The sequence below is a fragment of the Rhinolophus ferrumequinum genome, chromosome 10, assembly GCF_004115265.2.
Source record: "Rhinolophus ferrumequinum isolate MPI-CBG mRhiFer1 chromosome 10, mRhiFer1_v1.p, whole genome shotgun sequence".
In the NCBI taxonomy this organism is placed as follows: Eukaryota; Metazoa; Chordata; class Mammalia; order Chiroptera; family Rhinolophidae; genus Rhinolophus; species Rhinolophus ferrumequinum.
The window spans coordinates 76,703,313-76,721,982 of record NC_046293.1 but is presented as its reverse complement, the minus strand read 5'-3'; the positions used below and the strand labels follow the sequence as shown (position 1 = coordinate 76,721,982).

Genomic DNA, 18,670 nt, shown 5'->3' with positions numbered 1-18,670 from the left:
AATACAAAAATTCTGGCAGCAAGGTATTTTTTTTCTGAAAATTGAGTGTTGTCACAGCCCCATTTTGACTCAGTCTAACTCTTTCAATTTCTTTGAAAGTAAGACAAAAGATGTGAAAATAGAGACATGCTTACAGAAGTGCCTATGTGACTTAAAAGAGAAGCAAATCATCGAGTTCCTGGGACAGATAATTGACTCTAGGTGGTGAACACACAATGTGATATATAGATGATGTATTACAGAATTGTACACTTGAAACCCATATAACTTTACTAATCATTGTCACCCCAATAAACTTTAATTTAAAAAATAATAAAATAAAGTTTGAAGCATTGCCTTCCTGAAGTTCAATTGACAGTTTCTCCAGTGAACAAATTTATTTTGAGCTTAAAAACTGAAAAATCAGTGCTTGCTTCAGCAGCACATATACTAACATTGGAATGATACAGAGAAGATTTGCATGACCCCTGGACAAGGATGACATGCAAATTAATGAAGCATTCCATGTTTTCCAGAGAAAGACAGATGCAATGTGATTTTGCTTATATGTGGAATCTAAAAAACAAAATAAACAAACAAACATAAGAGAAACAAACTCATAGATACAGAGAACATTTTGATGGTTGCCAGATGTGAGGGGGATTGGAGTGAGTGAAAAATGGGAAGGAATTAAGAAATACAAATCCATTGTTACAAAGTAGTCATGGGAATATAGGGTATAGCATAAGGAATACAGTCAATAATATTGTAATAACTTTGTATGGTGTCAGATAGGTACTAGATTTATCACTGTGGTAGAGAGCAGGGGTTTGGGGGCAGGGTGAGAAAGGTGAAGGGACTAAGAAGTACATACCAGTAGTCACAAAGTAGTTATGGGGGTATATAATAAGCATAGGGAATATAGTCAATAACTATGCATAGTGCCAGGTGGGTACTAGAGTAGTCAGCAGAATCAATTTTTAAATTATATAAATATCTAACCACTATGCTGTATACCTGAAATTAATTTCAAATAATATTGAATGTCAAGATAAATACAGTATAATAAATAAATAAATAAATAAATACATAAATACATAAATAAATAAAAGATTTCAACCAACTCAAAAAGAAAAATCAGCTAAAACCATATGGTTCTGCAACAGTAAGAGTCAAGCCTTAATATTCTTCGAGCTATAAGAATCAATAAGGATGTTAAAAGCTTGTACAGATTTTTCAGTCCAGCAAAAGAAACTGCAGGAGACCCTTGGCAATGTAACAGTAGTGTTTGACATTGATTTAAAATTGGCTGTGGCTTCCTACATGTATATAATCAGATACGTTAACAACTCACAAAACTTACTAGAGCCCTCGTACTAGTGCTCTGTCAATACGAACATTGAATTACCTTGATTATTTTTTTTCTCTCCTATCAGCAATTAACTGCTCATTCCTTATCTTCTTGCTTTATGTCATTAAATTGCCTCTGGATATCATTCCATTAATTAATAGTGAAATATTATATTCTTTGAAATTAGAGAGTTATGCTAAGTGCATGCTTTATGCCATGATTCACTAGCACATTAGCAAAACACAAGCCCCTTAACCATTTCATCTCTAAAATGTTTTAGCCTAACCTTATTTTTAGGGAAGATACTGATATGTAAGCAGCACTTTGAGCATTGTCTTAAAATACACGATTTTTTTCTTACTTTCACATTTCTCCATAGGATCAAGTGCATTGCCTAGCCAGAGTTGGAGCACTTTGAATATCTGTAGTCTAGTCTTCCTTTGCTTTTTATTTAAAAGTGCTATTCATTTGCTTATGCTAGTGTGCTGGGGATTATTTTCTCAATACTCATTTTAATAAGGTTTATATTATTATTCACAGATGGCGGAATATAATGTTTTTAAGACAATGTTTTGCTTAATGGATCTGCAATACTGTAAAGGCAGTTATGTCTCTCTGATATCTTAAGGTTTAGATTTGGTGAACATATGTACAAGCACATGAAAGCACTGTAATAACACACAGGCAGATGGTAGAAAAATGCTCACACTTACATTAGAGGCCAGGAAGAATTGATTTGTAACATTTTTGAACCGAGAATATTTTCAGAGGTGGGTACCAAATTTGAATTTGTATATATGTGACTATCAATGGCAATTTTTCAAAGTAGTAATGTTGCCCTTTTGTTTCTTCTATTGGTGTGTCTGGCAACAATTTTTCTCTAGCTTTCTGTAGTTTCTAAAAATGTATTTAGAGAGTCTCAAAATACATGAAAGCAAATTCCCAGCCAATTCCTCACTTGTGCATATTTGCAATGGTGGTATGATTCTAAAAATAATATTTATGTTTAATCTATCCTGCTTTGAGATTTGTATGAGAGGTTTTATAGCTTTGTGAGTTGTTAGCATATATGATTACATAAATTCAAAAAGCTGAAGCCAATGTTAAATAAATGTCAGTGTGGTTGTGAGGAAAAATGTAATCATTTACGTCAGCTACCAAGTCTAAACATTGTATAAATATGGGAAAACCTTTAAGAACTGCTCCTGATAAAGAAGATTGGATTTTGCAGCTATAGATTCTGCAGAGGATGGAATAAAAGACAAAACTAACTTTTCCAGATTTGCAAAGCTTTGGCAATCTTGAGATGTCAACTTGTAAAGAAAATTAAACCCAAATGAAACTTGAAAAATAGTTCAATAGTTTCATAGACTTTCAAACAATAACGTGCATCACAGATTCCTTGGATGCCACATATCTCCATATGTAGCACTGTCCTAGCCACTTTTCATTTCCTCATTTCTGCTGATTCCATTCGATGGTGAAGTTCTTCCTCTTCATTGTTAAATCTTGATAATACGGAAGAAGTAGAACTCATCGCCATCTGTAAAGGGCTGGGCAACATAATTGTTGTTTAACGTGAAAATTAACCTATTCATTCTAGTCTCCATGCCAAAAAAATTAGATGCATTTTGTTGGTGGTGATAATGTTTCATTTTATTTTTACTTGTTTATCATGTAGCAGAGTTTCTCAAGTTGGTAATATTAATATTTGGAGCCATATAGTTATTTATTGTGGCAGGCAGTCTTGCATGGTATCACATTCAGCATTATCATCTTTATTCAATAGATGCCAGTCCCACAAAGTTGTGACAATCAAAAAATTATTCCATTTATATGAGGATCTAGAATAGTCAAAATTATAAAAATAGGAAGTAGAATGGTGGCTGCCAGGGGCTGGGTGGAGAGGGAAAATGGTGAGTTGTTCAGTGGGTATTGAGTTTTGGTTTTGTGCCGTTAAAAAGTTCTAGAGATCTGTTATGCCACAGTTGTATATAGTTAATACAACTGTACACTTAAAATGGTTGGGAGGTTAAATTTTATATTTTTTTTTACAACAATAAAAATTTTTTAAATACTGAAAAAAAAAAAAAAGGCTCCAGACATTGCCAATGTCACCCACTAGGCATTGAGAACCAAAGATCTACAGGATAGTTTGGGAATTGAGGGACTTAACAATATTAGAAAGAAATATAAATGGAATATAAACACAATATTTTATTTTACAATAGAAGATATAATCCTAAAAGTAAAAAACAAAATCAGACAATTGTCATATATATGCAATGTTCATGTGTTTGAAAAAAATAATTGGCATAGGTAACTTCCTAAGCAGAGAATTACTTATCAGGACAATGAGATATTTGAAATTCAAATTTTCTTAGCATAGTAAATATGATAGACAGTCTTTCTTTCATTCTATCTCACAGACTAGTGGTGGGTACTTTACCTTACCTTATGATTTTTTAGTCCATTTATGGTTTGCTAATGCTTCACCTTAGCTACTTAATATTCTTCTATTTTCATAACATAAATGCAGTGTAGTATGGAATTTAGTAAGCTATTGATACCTGAACATCAGGAAATTGACTCATCTTTGCATCTTAAAAGCATTAATTAACTTTGAGATATCATGTAAAATAGTTTATACTGTATGCTAATATTAAAATATTAAATGGTGTAAACTCTGTACATTCCTATGTTGACAATTACAGAGAGTTAGTTGATTTTGTCTGTTGAAAGACATGAATCAATAAAACCATGCTTCTATGACAACAGAGAGTCCCTGTTGTGACCTGCACAACACAAGCCGTGGGAAGGCAAGGGAGGCGGCGAGGGTTAAACTATAATAAAGAGACAGAGACTCATATACAGCTAAATCACAGAGGACCAAGGGACTCACAGCCTCAAGAGACTGGAGCCCCAAATTGGGTCGTCGTGGGTATTTATTATCTTTTTACAATAGGCATCACATGATTCTGGGCAGGGTCTGTAGAACTCTCACACCATTAATACAATTAGCATATTTCCAATACCCAATCATACTGTCCCAAAGCAACCTGTGCATGCTGTCTCCTTGTGATCAAGGTGCGGTATGTACAGCCCCTGGGGGAGTTGGTCTCTCAAGGCAATTATCCCATGAGCTAAGCAAGGAGCTCGATCTTAACGCTCTGATGGGCCTGTCTCACGATAAGATGAGAGGGAGTAGCAGAGGCAAGCAGTAGCTTCCCACAAGCACGAGAGGAAGGCGGAATAGGCACGTCTCCCTCCTATTCTGTCTCGCAACAGCTCATCGGGGTCCCAACGGGGTCCCAACGGGGTCTCGTCTGCCTCGAGTTGTCCCTCCCGCGAGGAATCTTACTCGTCGTCGTCGGCCGCAGACCCTTCTCTCGAAGACCAGACGGAGAGACTCAGGATATTATAAACTCCGTCCCAGAGAGGCACAGTCCCACACATTCTTCTTTCCTGAGGGAAAGATTGGGGGGGGGGCGGGGGGGACAAACGGCTAGCCTGCCGTGTGACCGCATCTCCCCCTTTTTATTTTTGTAGTGTAAGAAACACAGACCGTGCCGTCTCTTCATTTAATGCCCTTCGGAGGGAGTCCTGTGGGCATCCGAGGACTAAACAAAACAAACAAAATATAACAATTAATACAACGATAACACCAATGAACCCACCACCCCAATTTTTTATCCGTTTAACAGGGTTTAAGGTGGACAGTCCCTCTGCAGCAGCAGACAGGGTATCTTCTTCTGGGAGAAATTGGAGCTCAGCACCAGACATTTGATCGACTTCCCCTTGTAACTGAACAATATCTACATTGAGATTAGGCATATGTCCTAAAAGGTGAGCACGAACCTCATTCCAAGGGGTACGTGTTTGATTTTATGAGAATGGGGTTACACAATAAGTGGATACATTCCGATCACATTTAAGAGGAATCATAGTACGCAGAGTTCCCCGTTGATCACCAAGAGGAAAAAAAAAAAACCAGTTGTTTCTAATTCAGTTAATCTAACAGTAATTTCTCGATCTATCTTAAGTCGTTGATTCCAGGTTTTACTAGCATTTTCATGCCATTTTTGTAGAAATTCAGTGGTTTGAACAGTTTGATGAAGAGCAACACCAGAAACATCAGCAATAGCGGTTACAGCAATTATTCCCCATAATAGCAGCAATTAACAATCCAATAAATCTTTTAGCTCTATGTACGATCTTATGAAGAAACTGAAGAACAATATGAACAGTGGGAGAGCCCTCCCACACCCTAGGGGCTTGGACGGGAATCCACAGACCCCGTCTTTTTCTTAAAATCGTAACCTTACCTACAGAAGAATTATACATTGAAGAATCAAGACAGGTATGCAAACGACATTGAAAACATTCAACAACACTAAGAGAATTTTCCACGGTAAATTTTCCTACCAAAAAAACATAAGGAATTGTAAGACACACTTGTAAATTAAGCATCGGTGTCTTCTCAAATCTAAAGGTATATTGTTTATCATTATCTTTTATTAAATTTCCATTCCAAATTTTCATTGGACCTAGGGCTGAGGCTGCTTGACACAAGGTCTTTTGAACTGGACCCCGAATGGGAGTAATCGTTTTTAACTGAGGCGGCGCCAGAACTTTATCTATCCAACGAATGGATAAATCAAATGGGGATCTAATAATTTTAGGAAAATCTCCCAACACTAATTTATCTTTGAGACACTGAGGATCAGAACATCTTCCCTGGGAACAGGTACACATAGTAATACCAAAAGGTCCCAACTGTACCTAAAGTCGACAACTGTACCTAAAGAGGTACGAGTTAACACTCTATCTAAACTTCCCCTGCATTCTTCCCAATGAATGCGGGAAAGAGTGTCAACCCACTTGTCCTGAGGACAAGGATGGATGCAAGGAGGAAGAAGGTGGGTACTTAACCCTTCTGTCTGAATTCCTTTTCCTGAAATCGTAAACCGATCTTTATGGGAATCATTTCCTTTTTCTCTTGGGATTACCCTAACTTGATCAAAAATTGGCAACACAGGGAGGAATAGGGCCGATGCAGAGAGGGGGATATACATATCCCAGGGCTGAGGCACCAAAAGGATGAAACTCACTCTCTGCCCTCTTCATTAGGAAATCCTGGGCCCCTTTGATCCGCTGGTCCTGGAAATCAGGAACTATGATTTAGATATATAAAGTAAAGGAGGATCATCATTCCAGGTCACAGGTGTCAGCAATGGGGGATTGGGAACATAAGCCCAATATGTAAAACTATCTGCTTGAACACCCAAAGGAAAACAACTTACAGCTATGAGAACAGCCATCATGGAAACAAACATATCGGTGGCTGTTCTAGGGAGCCTTTCCTCATGTAATTTTTTCTCTGCCTCACGAGACAATTTTCTAAGTTGTCTCCGAGTTGGAAGCGCAGTGGCTCCACGAGAAACATGAGGTGATGATGGCACAGGATCGGACCGCTGGGAGGCGCCACGAGGCTCAGGCTCAGGTGACGTCGGAGGAGCCGTCACACTTGGCAGAGGCTTTGGCGCCGGACAGGGCTGACTTGGTGTGCGTATCATCTGAGGAGCTGGAGTCCAATAGCGGGGGGGGGGGGGGGGGGGGGGGGGCATGAAGCGATTCGTCCATCGGTACGGGTCGCTCGGAGGCATCCCTCGCCGAGTGGCGTACACGCGAACAACCGGTGGTGACCTGGCATGGCGAGTGATGGTCACATTGGGCGGGGGACCGGACTCCATGATACGGCTTGATGCACCGACTGGGCACCCACAAAGGACGTTCTTTTGGTCCCGGGGAAATGCAAGCAAAACCTCGTCCCCATGTTAACAGAGTCCCTAACTGCCATTGATCAGTCTGAATGTCCTTCCACCAAATCGGCACATCCTCCAAAGCGTTAGGGCTATGGAGATTATTAAAATGTCTTTCTGCAGCTGTGCACCCAAGGTGTGGCTCTGCGTTACTGCTAGAGCCAGAAAAATTCAAAAAAATTTAAGGTAAACGTAGTTTTGGCTAATTGTACCTGCGGAGGATCCTTGTCTCCCCCTTTTTCTTTTCGTAATCGTTTTTTAAGAGTACCATTAGCACGTTCTACGATGGCTTGTCCCTGGGGATTATAAGGAATCCCGGTAGTACGATTAATATTCCACTGTTCACAGAATTTTGTGAATTTATTACTAGTATAAGCAGGGCCATTATGTGTCTTAATGACCTTAGGAAGTCCCATAATGGAAAAACAAATAAGCAAATGTCTACAAGAATCTCCAGCGGTCTCACCGCTCACGTGATGAAACCCGAAGATGTATCAATTGTGACGTGAACAAATGACAATCGTCCAAATGAAGGGACTTGGGTTACATCCGTTTGCCAAATAGCATTAGGAACTAAACCTCGGGGATTAACCCCTTCTGAGCATTCTTGAGGAGCGTTAAGAATCTGACAAGTCGGGCAGGTTTGAATTATACGTTTAGCCTGTTTGTAGGTGATAGGGAAACGAGCCCGAAGGCCAGCAGCATCCGTAGGGGTTAAAGAATGAAACTCGGTTGCCTCGGGAAACTGACACATTAGCAAACAATGAATCTGCAAGAGCATTGCCACGCCTCGAGGGTCCCGGTGAGGGAGTGTGAGCGCGGATCTGAGTAATAAAAAAAATGGATGTTGTCGTTTTCTGACGACTTGTCGGAGTTGATCAAAAAGAAATTGGAGAGGCGGGTTTGGGTTATTAGGCAGAAGCGCCGTCTCAATGTCTTGTACTGTATGCACAACATAAGGTGAATCAGAAACAGTACTTAATGGTTCACTATGATCTCGTAAGGCAGTTAAAACTGCAAGTAGCTCTGCTCTTCGCGCAGAGGTGCAATCAGTCTGAATGACTTGTTGATGTACCTCACTAACAATTGCAGCGCTGCCCTTACTAAAAAGTGCCATCAGTAAAAACTATCTTCCCTCTTGAAATTGGAACTGAACTTAATCTCTTAGGAAGAATCCAGCTAGGTTTTAACGGAAAGTGGAACCATTTATTTTTTGGATAATGATTATCAATCACTCCAAAATATCCACAAATAGCAACTTGCCAAATTTCAGAATGAATATTTACATGTATGATCTGTTGTTTTTTAAACGGAACTACTATCTTACTAGCTTCCATTCCATTTAAATGAAGAACTCTGGTGCGAGCTCGTGAAACAAGCTCTGAAATTAACTCTAAATACAGTGGAAGGGACTTGACAAAACTTTGAGGCAAAAACAACCACTCCACTAGGTCATCTTGTTGGACAATGACCGCTGCGGGTGAATGAGGAGTGGGAGAAAATAAAACCTGTAAAGGCTGTAATGGATCTACGCGCTGAATCTGGGCTTCCTGAATTTTCTTTTCTACTAATCGTGACTCCTGACAGGCTTGAGGAGTCAGAGTACGGGGACTGTCTAATTGAGAAGGACCCCACAAGAGACCAAACAAATTACTGAGCGCATAGGTTGGGATTCCCAGAGTGGGGCGCAGCCAATTAATATCTCCCAACAACTTTTGTACACGATTTAAACTGGAAATCTGATCTCTTCTCATTTGTGCCTTTTGAGGTCGAATTGTCTGTCTATTTCGAATAGCCCCAAGATATTTTATAGGAATTGTGGTTTGAATTTTATCAGGAGCGATACAAAGTCCTTCCACTTCAAGTTGTTCATCTAATAATTTAAAACAATCAGCTAAAACTTCTCGGAGAGGAGGCGGCACAAAGAATATCATCCATATAATGAATGATATAACAGTTTGGAAATTTTTCTCTAACTGGAGAAACAGCTCTAGCCACATAAAACTGACAAATTGTGGGACTATTTAGCATGCCCTGAGGAAGTACCTTCCACTGATATCTTTTAATTGGCTCTTTATTATTTAAGGAGGGTACTGAAAATGTAATCTAGGGCAATCTTCAGGATGCAAGGAATTGAATAAAAACAATCTTGTAAATCTATAACTACTAATGGCCAATTCCTTGGAATCATTGATGGCTGAGGAAGGCCAGGTTGAAATGGACCCATAGGTTCAATCAGAGAATTAACTACTCTTAAATCTGTGAGCATTCTCCATTTTCCTGATCTTTTCTTAATAACAAACACTGGGGAATTCCACAGACTAGTGGAAGGCTCTATATGGTCCTGTTCTAATTGAAGCTGTACTAATTCTGTTAATGCCTCTATTTTTTCCTTAGAGAGGGGCCACTGCTCAATCCAATGAGGCTTATTGTTTATCCATTTGAGAGCTAAAGGAGTTGTTAGTTCAGAAACAGTGGCCCCTAACAAAAAGGCTGTTGGTTTTGTAAATGAAATCCTATTCCTTTTCTGCCTACCTGTGACATAGGTTGGAGAGGCTGAGTAATGCCCTGATTAAATTTGCCTAAGCCCTGTCCTACTTGATATCCCATTTGTTTCATTATTTGTTGACTTTGTGGACTATATTGTCCAGGGGGGATTACAATTTAGGCTCTCCATTGGGAAAGCAAATCTTGATCCCATAAACTTATTGGAATATCAGCAAAATATGGCTGTAAAAATCCCTTTTGTCTTTCTGGCCCAAGACACGGGAGGATATGTGTACTTTGAGGTAACTTTTTAATCTCACCTACCCCAACAACATTGATACCAGCTTGTTGGGTAGGCCAATTAGCAGGCCAATCTTGAGAACAGATTATTGAAATATCTGCTCCAGTATCCATAAGTCCTAAAAATTTTCTATTTTGGATTTTAACATAGCACAGGGGACGAATATTAGACATCTTTTCTGCTAGGAAAGTACCTGCAGAGCCGGTACTCCCAAATCCTCCAGTTCTTTTTTGAGTCCCTCGCAAATTGGGTGGAATATAAGGAATTAAAAGAAGCTGAGCAACTCTTGCTCCCTTTTTTGTTGACCAAGGAACTGAGGAGGGCATAACAATCTGAACTTCTCCTTTAAAATCTGGGTCTATTATTCCAATGTGGACTGTAACTCCTTTTGATGTTAAGCTTGAACGACCAAGGAGAAGTCCAACTGTATTTTTAGGAATTGGTCCAACTATGCCTGTGGGCACAAGGAGAGGTGTTTCTCCTGGAAGCAATAAAATATTCTGAGCAGTACAAACATCAACTGCAGCACGTTCTTCAGTGGCAGAGGTTAATTGCTCAACTGATAACTTGGAAGAGGTGGCACTGATTGATAATTCTGTGGCACCGCCGGGTTGACAAATATTCCCGGTCGAGGGACCGGCTGACTCACAAATGCCCCGGTTATTGTCTGGGCCTGGGGCTGGCCCTGCTTCCTGTTTCCCTGAAGCGGAGTTCCATCTTTATGATATTTAGATCTACACGTTGATGCCCAGTGATTTCCTTTTTGACAGCGTGGACACACCCCGGGCTGTCTAACACCTTGGGGAGGAGCAGGCTGTTGTGGTTGAGAATTATTTTTATTTTTGACCCTGCAATTTTTTTTAGTATGTCCTGTCTTTCCACAATTATGACAAATGCCAGAAAATTTCTTTTTTTTGAAAGGCACCTGTAATAGCATTAGCTAATGGTGCTGCCTTATGATCTTCTGTCCCTACTTCTTGGCATAAGTGTAAATAGCCCATGGCATCTGTTTTTCCCTTTTGAGCTCTAATAACTCTCTGACAATCTTTATTAGCATTTTCAAAGGTCATAATCTGTAAAATAACATCAGCGGCCACAGGATTAGTTATCTGTTTATTAATAGCATCTTGTAGGCGCACCAAGAAGTCAGCATAAGGTTCTTGAGGTCCTTGAAGGATCTTTTGAAAGGAGGAATGGATCTTGCCCTCCACCTCAATCTTTTCCCATGCTATCAGGCAAATTTGCTTTAATTGTCCAATAGCCAATTCTTTCATATCTAGCTGATCACGAATTGCAGCCCAAATTCTTTTTCCCAATAATTGATCAGCGGTAATATTTATATTACGGAGCTGATTTTGTCTTTCTAAATTTTCTGCACCTTCAATCCACCAGGTTTTAAATTGGAGGAATTGAGAGGAGGTGAGACACGTCTTTGCTAAAGCATTCCAATCAGCTGGGATCATTCTGTTTCCATTGGCAATGCCCTGAAGGAGGCCAACAGTATAGGGAGAAGTAGTCCCAAACTGCAACACGGCCTGTTTTAGTTCTTTGAGTAATTTGGAAGGAAATGGTTCATAGCCTGCCTCATGAATCCGCTCAGGATGATCAGCATCAGGTGCCTCAACCTGCCCGAAAATTACAGGACAATTAAGAGCATCCATATCTCCCTCTAACTTAGCCTGATGTATGCCTAGTTCCATGGCTGACAATTTAAAACTGAATTGTTTGGCTGTTATCTGAGGAGGTTCCTTTTTAAAAGGGTTATTAGGACTGTAAGAAGTTTTTGGAGGATTCCACATCTGGCCTCCACTGGCGGTGGAGGCCAGTGAATCGGAGGAAGGGGAGGGAATTCCTCCTTGAAACACTCCTCTAGATCAGGATAAAGATTTCTAGGAATAATTGTGGAAATTGATTCAGACCCCTCATCCTCATCTAATTCCTTTCTTACCCTTTTGGGAGAATCTTTACTGCCTTCTCTATCTTCCTTTTCTTCTTCTGAATCTGTTTGGAGCGGTTCCAAAACTGACCGGACCTGTTCGAACGTCTCCCAGATGCCGGGAAAGGACGTCTCATTGGCATGTAAATCATGGAGCTCCTGGCCAACTGCATCCCATTTTTCTAAATCTAACGTTCCTAAGTTAAGAAACCAGGAACAGTGAGTCTCAATGACTTTAAGGAGTTCTTCTAACCTTTTTTCTGAGGTTTTATGTTTCCCCTTTTTAAGGAGCTGCTTAAGCAGGCAAATATAAGGTCTATACTTGCTTTCTGAATTACCCATGTTAGTTAAGGAGCAGGAAAGAAAAGGAAGGACTTTCACTCAATGTCCACTCAGATGCTTGGCCGGCCGTTCCCCTCACGGGAACTTAGCACCCGTCTTGGCAAAGGCACAACTGTATAAACCCCAGTCCTGGTTGGGGAGACCCCCAAGTCGCAGTTATGCCTTATGACGTGGTGACGGAAACGCGGTGATTTGAGCCCACTCAAATCCCATAATCACGAAGATCGTGGGACTATAAGCATTCACACACACAGTCACACTCTTTCACACGAAAATGTTAGTAATTTTGTTCTCGGTTTGCTTCTCCCAATACCTTGGTTTAATTCTCCAAGTCTAAAAAATACCTCCTTACCCCAGGTAGCTGTTGCAAGGGATGCTCAGAGACCCTTCAGCCATATCTGCAGACCCTACGTCGTTAGACCCTTAGTCGTTCTTCTCTCTTCAAGCCCCACGTTGGGCGCCAGATGTTGCAACCTGCACAACACGAGCCGTGGGAAGGCAAGGGAGGCGGCAAGGTTTAAACTATAATAAAGAGACAGAGACTCATATACAGCTAAATCACAGAGGACCAAGGGACTCACAGCCTCAAGAGACTGGAGCCCCAAATCGGGTCGTCATGGGTATTTATTATCTTTTTACAATAGGCATCACATGATTCTGGGCAGGGTCTGTAGAACTCTCACACCACTAATACAATTAGCATATTTCCAATACCCAATCATACTGTCCCAAAGCAACCTGTGCATGCTGTCTCCTTGTGATCAAGGTGCGGTATGTACAGCCCCTGGGGGTGTTGGTCTCTCAAGGCAATTATCCCATGAGCTAAGCAAGGAGCGAGATGGTTTCGCTCAATTAACGTTCCTTGCACAATAGGGTGCTGGACACTTGAAGCATGCGTCAGCAGCTTCCAGAGAACATTGGAGTAGGGGTATTCCTCCTACCCTTAAGGCAAACTCATGGGGGTCCCTGGGTCCCGTCTGGCTTAAGTCGTCCCTCTCTTGAGGAAACTTACTCGTCTTTGACTGCAGACCCAGCATACTGGGACCAAGAGAGGAGACTTATAAACTCAACCCCTAGAGGGACAACCCCGCAACTCTCTTTCCTGAGGAAAGGAAGGAAGGGACAGACGGTTAGGATGCTGTGTGACAACAAGTCCCCTTTGCCCTAATAGCTGCAGTTTTAATTATAGCTTACATTCTCCTAACAATATCTGTTGAGTATTTAGTCATTATTTTCTATACTTAATGTACTTTCTTGGTGCCTGAGTTATTAAAGCTCCAGTCTACAATGGTTGAATGTCAGGTTCATACATGTTAAAGCTGAATTTATCACTTAGATGCCACACCTTGACAATTAACACTAGAAAGAGTGACATTAAATCAAACCACATGGATGGTTTCTAATGTATAATGTTCTATGTGTACAGCATTAATATTGAGATTTCAATATTTGTTGCTTCCACTGAGCAGTAAAAAATAAAAATTAAATGCATTATAATATGATTTTAATATCATATATTTTTGACTATCAAGAACAGCTTTAAAACAAAATTAGAGAAACTTGTTTTAAGTTAAAAACAATCTGTACTTAGAAAAAATGTGCCTGTGGATGACCCGCTAGTGTATGTCTTGATTATTTTGTCACTCATCCTCTGCTTCCTCATAGCGCCCTGTCACCCAGGACTTCTGTGCTTTGTTCCAGTGCTATGTTGCTCTCCTAATGCCAAGAGTTTGCACTCATGAGAAGTAACTGGGCTTGTATAAATTTTTCCTGCCTCCAATGCTTCATTATTATGTGCGCCCATACTACATTCAAGATTCAACCATAGTAGGCCCCAGATCCTGCTGGGTGTTTACACAGATCACCTTCCCTCACCACACCAGCCTATAAGCTAGTGAGAGCCACTTTTAATGTGAAGATGAGGAAACTGATGTTTAAAGTGTATTCAGACACCTGCTCAAGGGCACAAAGCCATTCACCCATCTGAGAAACACCTCTCTGCTAACTATGACCACTAAAAGATGGCCATTCCCCTTTTGGTAGGCATATTTTTAAGGACATCTTTTAAAGTATTGTGACTTAGATTTTATTTAGCCAAAAAGGAAAAAACAAAGAAATAGTGCTAATCTCAGATCAGGTGAGAAGGACTCTGTGGTATTGGAGGCACAGGAAACATATTTTTAATCACAAATTATTAATCTATGGGTTTTGATAAAAGATATACTATTACGGTATGATGCTAACAGCAGTTTCACCCATAATGATGTTTGAAAACAAAGTTCATAAAATTACAATTACAATGTTCTTCTGCCTAGAAAGTGACTTGTCTAGGTTTATTATTCAGATAGTAAAAAGGATTTTATTGAGGATGCCAAAGAAACTGAATTTTTAAGCCTTTCTCTTAGAGATGAATGAAATATTGATGCCCCTATGAAAGGATTGTAGTGGAAATGTTCATCTTATGCATTTTTAATTCCATGAAATCAATACAGTTATTGGGAAATTTTATGGAATATTTGTTACTAGAGTTACAAAATTTATGAGGTCACAGTACATGGTACGAAAGTAAGATCCTTGTTCAAAAATAAATTCTGTTCCTCTTTAGGAAATGAAAGCCTAAAGCATACGGATAAAGAGTAAAAAAAAAAATCTGTTTTTCAAGGGCATAATTACCATCATGTCAATTATGATTATTTGGTGATAAATAATTTGAACACATATGAATGGATTTTAAATTTTTTCTTTGTCTACATATGTTAGTGTTCTTAAGTGCAGATTATTGGACACCAGAAAATTCTTTAAGAGTGGTAGATGTTATAAACTGACGTAAGAAGAAAAATGAAAAATAACACTTATTTGAAAAAACATAAGTTCTCTAATTTCCAGGTAAACTACTGCAAGTCACAGTCTCTCAGAAGGCCTTATAGAGAAGTGCAAAATGGAAATATCAAATTTCACTTTACAGAGTTAGTATGCAGATAATTCTACAATGGCAATGAAAATGTCCTAAGACAATTAAGCACAAATCCAGTGAATTACATTATGCAGAGGTGTTTGAACATTAGATTGTAATTTTTCTTCCTACCCTTCCCTGCCCTCCTAGACACAGGCAATCACTGATCTGCTTTCTGTCACGAATAGATTAGTTTGCGTTTTCTGGGATTTTATAGAAATGCAATCATATTGTATGCATTCTTTTTTAATAATAATTCTCATGTATGATAGAGTGGAATGCAACAATGTGGACATAGGTCTATGCATGATGTCAATATAGATTGTGGAAAAGAAAATCTGAGAATAACACAAAGATATGGAGATGTTACCTGGATAAAAGTTTCCACCATTCTTTGCAAAGGAACAATTCGAGTTTAATATCAGAACAACATTGTGTATTATTTTTACCTTGTGTATAAATATTTGCCATCCTTAGTTATATATTTAAATACGTAGTAGTCCCACCTTATCTGCGATTTCATTTTCCATGGTTTCAGTTACCTGCCTTCAACCAGGTTTGGCAAATAATAAATAGAAAATTCTAGAAATAAATTATTCATAAGTTTTAAATTGCATGCTGTTCTGAATAGCACAAAGGAATCTCGGGTCATCCTGCTTCGTCCCACCCAGAACATGAATCTCTCTCTCCAGCATCTCCACACTGTGTATGCTCCCGGACGATTGATTAGTCCACTCAGTAGCGTCTCGTTTATCAAATCTGTGTAGGTATCACAGAGCTTGTGCTCAAGTAACACTAATTTTACTTAATGATGGCCCCAAAGTGTAAGAGGAGTGGTGCTGGCAATCAGCTATGCCAAAGAGAAGTCATAAAGTACTTCCTTAAAGTGAAAATGTGAGTACAGTGCAATAAGGTATTTTGAGAGACGGAGAGAGAGGGAAAGACCACAAAAACATAACTTTTGTTACTGTATATTACTATAATTATTCTATTTCATTATTAGGTATTATTGTTAATCTCTTACTGTGCCTGATTTATAAAGTAAACTTTATCTTAACTATGTATGGGTAGTAAACAAAACAGTATGTGTAGGCTTCAGTTTCAGGCATCCACTGGGGATCTTGGAATGTATACCCCATGGATTAAGGGAGATGGATCTACTCTATGTATTTTCATTTTTAGGGTATGGATTCATAGGCTCTTGTATTAGAGCTCCCATAACAAAATACCACAGACTGAGTGGTAAGCAACACAAATTTATTTCTGTTCTGGAGGCTGGAAGTCTAGGATCAAAATGTTGGCAGATTTGGTATCTTCAGAGGCTTCTCTCCTTGGTTTGTGAATTGATGCTTTCCTGTGTGTCCTCCCGTTGTTCCCATCTCTGCATGTATCTGTATCTATTCTATTCTTTAAGTATACTAGTCATACGTTCCTATACAATCATATACTGAGGATTAGTACTGGGGATTAGAACTTCAACATATGAATTTTGAGGGACACAATTTAGCTCATAAAAGTCCTCAATTATTCCTTCCTTTAATCATTATAAAATCCTAATTTAAAGGAACCTAAACCTAGACCACAACTGACAAACTCAATTGAAAACCTTCAGGGATTTCAGAAAAATGCTGCTAAGATTTGGATGAGTGATGTGTGTGACAATGAATGCTTTCGGGTACAGAAAGTACTTGTAAACTTTAAAATGATATGTATATCATTTCCATTTAACTCACAATTAAAGTCTGTATTTTACTGAATAATATGTAAAACATATTGCTTTGTTTCATCTTTATTCTGGGAAATATAATTACAAATGCTTCATATAGAGAACATAGTTTTATTACTAATTTTGTAAGTTATCTCTATTTATTGTACATCTGAGTAATTTCCCATTGTATTTTCAGGTAAAGTCACTTTTCTTGCATTTCATTTCTGTTAATAACTATAAATCACAATTATTCTCTCATTTGGAAAGTAGATTTAAAAAAAATATTTACCAGAATTAAAATGAAAAGTTGTGTCAAGTCTTTAATTTCAAATTTTAAGACATTTAGACACAGAAATTATGATCTTCCTATAAAAGATATAGTACAATTTGTTTTTTTTAAAAGAGATACTTAAAGTTGCTTAATATCTGCGATTATATAACATCAAAAATTATCTAAGATTTTGACATAGTCTTAAAATGTATCCTAAAATATTTTTATTTTCTGTAGAAAACATAATTTTAAGTGGGTGAATAAAGCACTTTCCTCTTATGTATTACTTCAAATATTTTAACATGTTTAACCAGATACACATTTACTTAGAAATTATTCATTTACATATTATACTTTATAATTTCATGTTTGTATGTAACATATGTACATTTGTATCTATGATATTCACCTCAGATTAAGAAACTAAAAATGTCCAGTTAATTTAGGCACGCATAGTCTTAGAAGTTAAATTCTTAAATCTTACTCTTTTTGCTTTAAGCTTAATATGCAGTCCTATTTTCTTGGAACCTGTGAAAAGAATAGTAATTATTTATTATGAAGCATATACAAAAGCAATCACTTCATATAGTATACATTACTAAGTTTTATCATATCATCATACATATTTTTTTGGTATCTGTGGTAGGCAGAATTCTAAGATGACTGTCGTGTGGGGCAGCCTGCGTGGTCTCTGCTCCCGCTCCCCACATAAGAACGCATGATAGGGTGAGGCCAAAAAGGAACACCCATGGAGCCATAGGCAGGGGAGTCCTACCACTATGGTCTCACTGGAGGCTGGGTTCACACGACGTGCGACCTGCTGTCCGCTTTGCTGCCAACCGACCCACTCTCCTCCATTCTCCTCCACTCTAGTCTTGCTGGCAGCTGGACTGGAGACACAGGAAGCAGGAACCACACTGTCTGCAACCTGCACTGCACCGCTTGCAGGCTCAGCCACCATCTTCTTGCTAGCCCCCACTTTCTGCTAGCATAGCCATGGCAGTTATACTAGTGCCCAATGGCTCACTGGTTACAGCTGACGGCCAACTAGCCACAGCTGATGGCCATCCAATCACAGTTGATAGTCATTTACTACCTGAGCCAGCACCTTTCCACATGAGGCCGAGAGCCTGGAAACTGCACTCCTGGCTCTGTCCCCACAATGACTCAGTCCTGACCCCTTTGTGTAATCAAATTTTCTTGACTTTGTGCAAAACTTATCCATATGATGAGACATCACTCTGGGGATTAAGTTAGATTATATGGCAGAAGGGATTTTACAGATGTAACAAAGATTCCTAATCAGTTCACTTTGAGTTAATCAAAAGGGAGATTATCCTGGGTAGCATGACCTATTCAGCTCAGCACTTTGAATTATCAAAGAGATCCAAAGTGAGATTTTCCTGATGGCTTTCAAGGAGCAAACTGCCATATTATGGAGAGGGCCATGTGGCAGGGACCTCTAGATCTTAGAATAAGCCCCCTGTTGACATCCAGCAAGGAATTAGGGACCCCAGTCC

At 39.1% G+C, this 18,670-nt stretch overlaps 1 non-coding gene across 1 annotated transcript; it reads left to right on the top strand.

Moving 5' to 3' along the window:
* Window positions 1-405: 405 nt before the first annotated feature.
* On the top strand, window positions 406-512 carry LOC117029526 (U6 spliceosomal RNA). The gene has a single exon (XR_004424263.1). It is a non-coding gene; the product is annotated as a U6 spliceosomal RNA (small nuclear RNA).
* The last annotated feature ends 18,158 nt before the right edge of the window (window positions 513-18,670 follow it).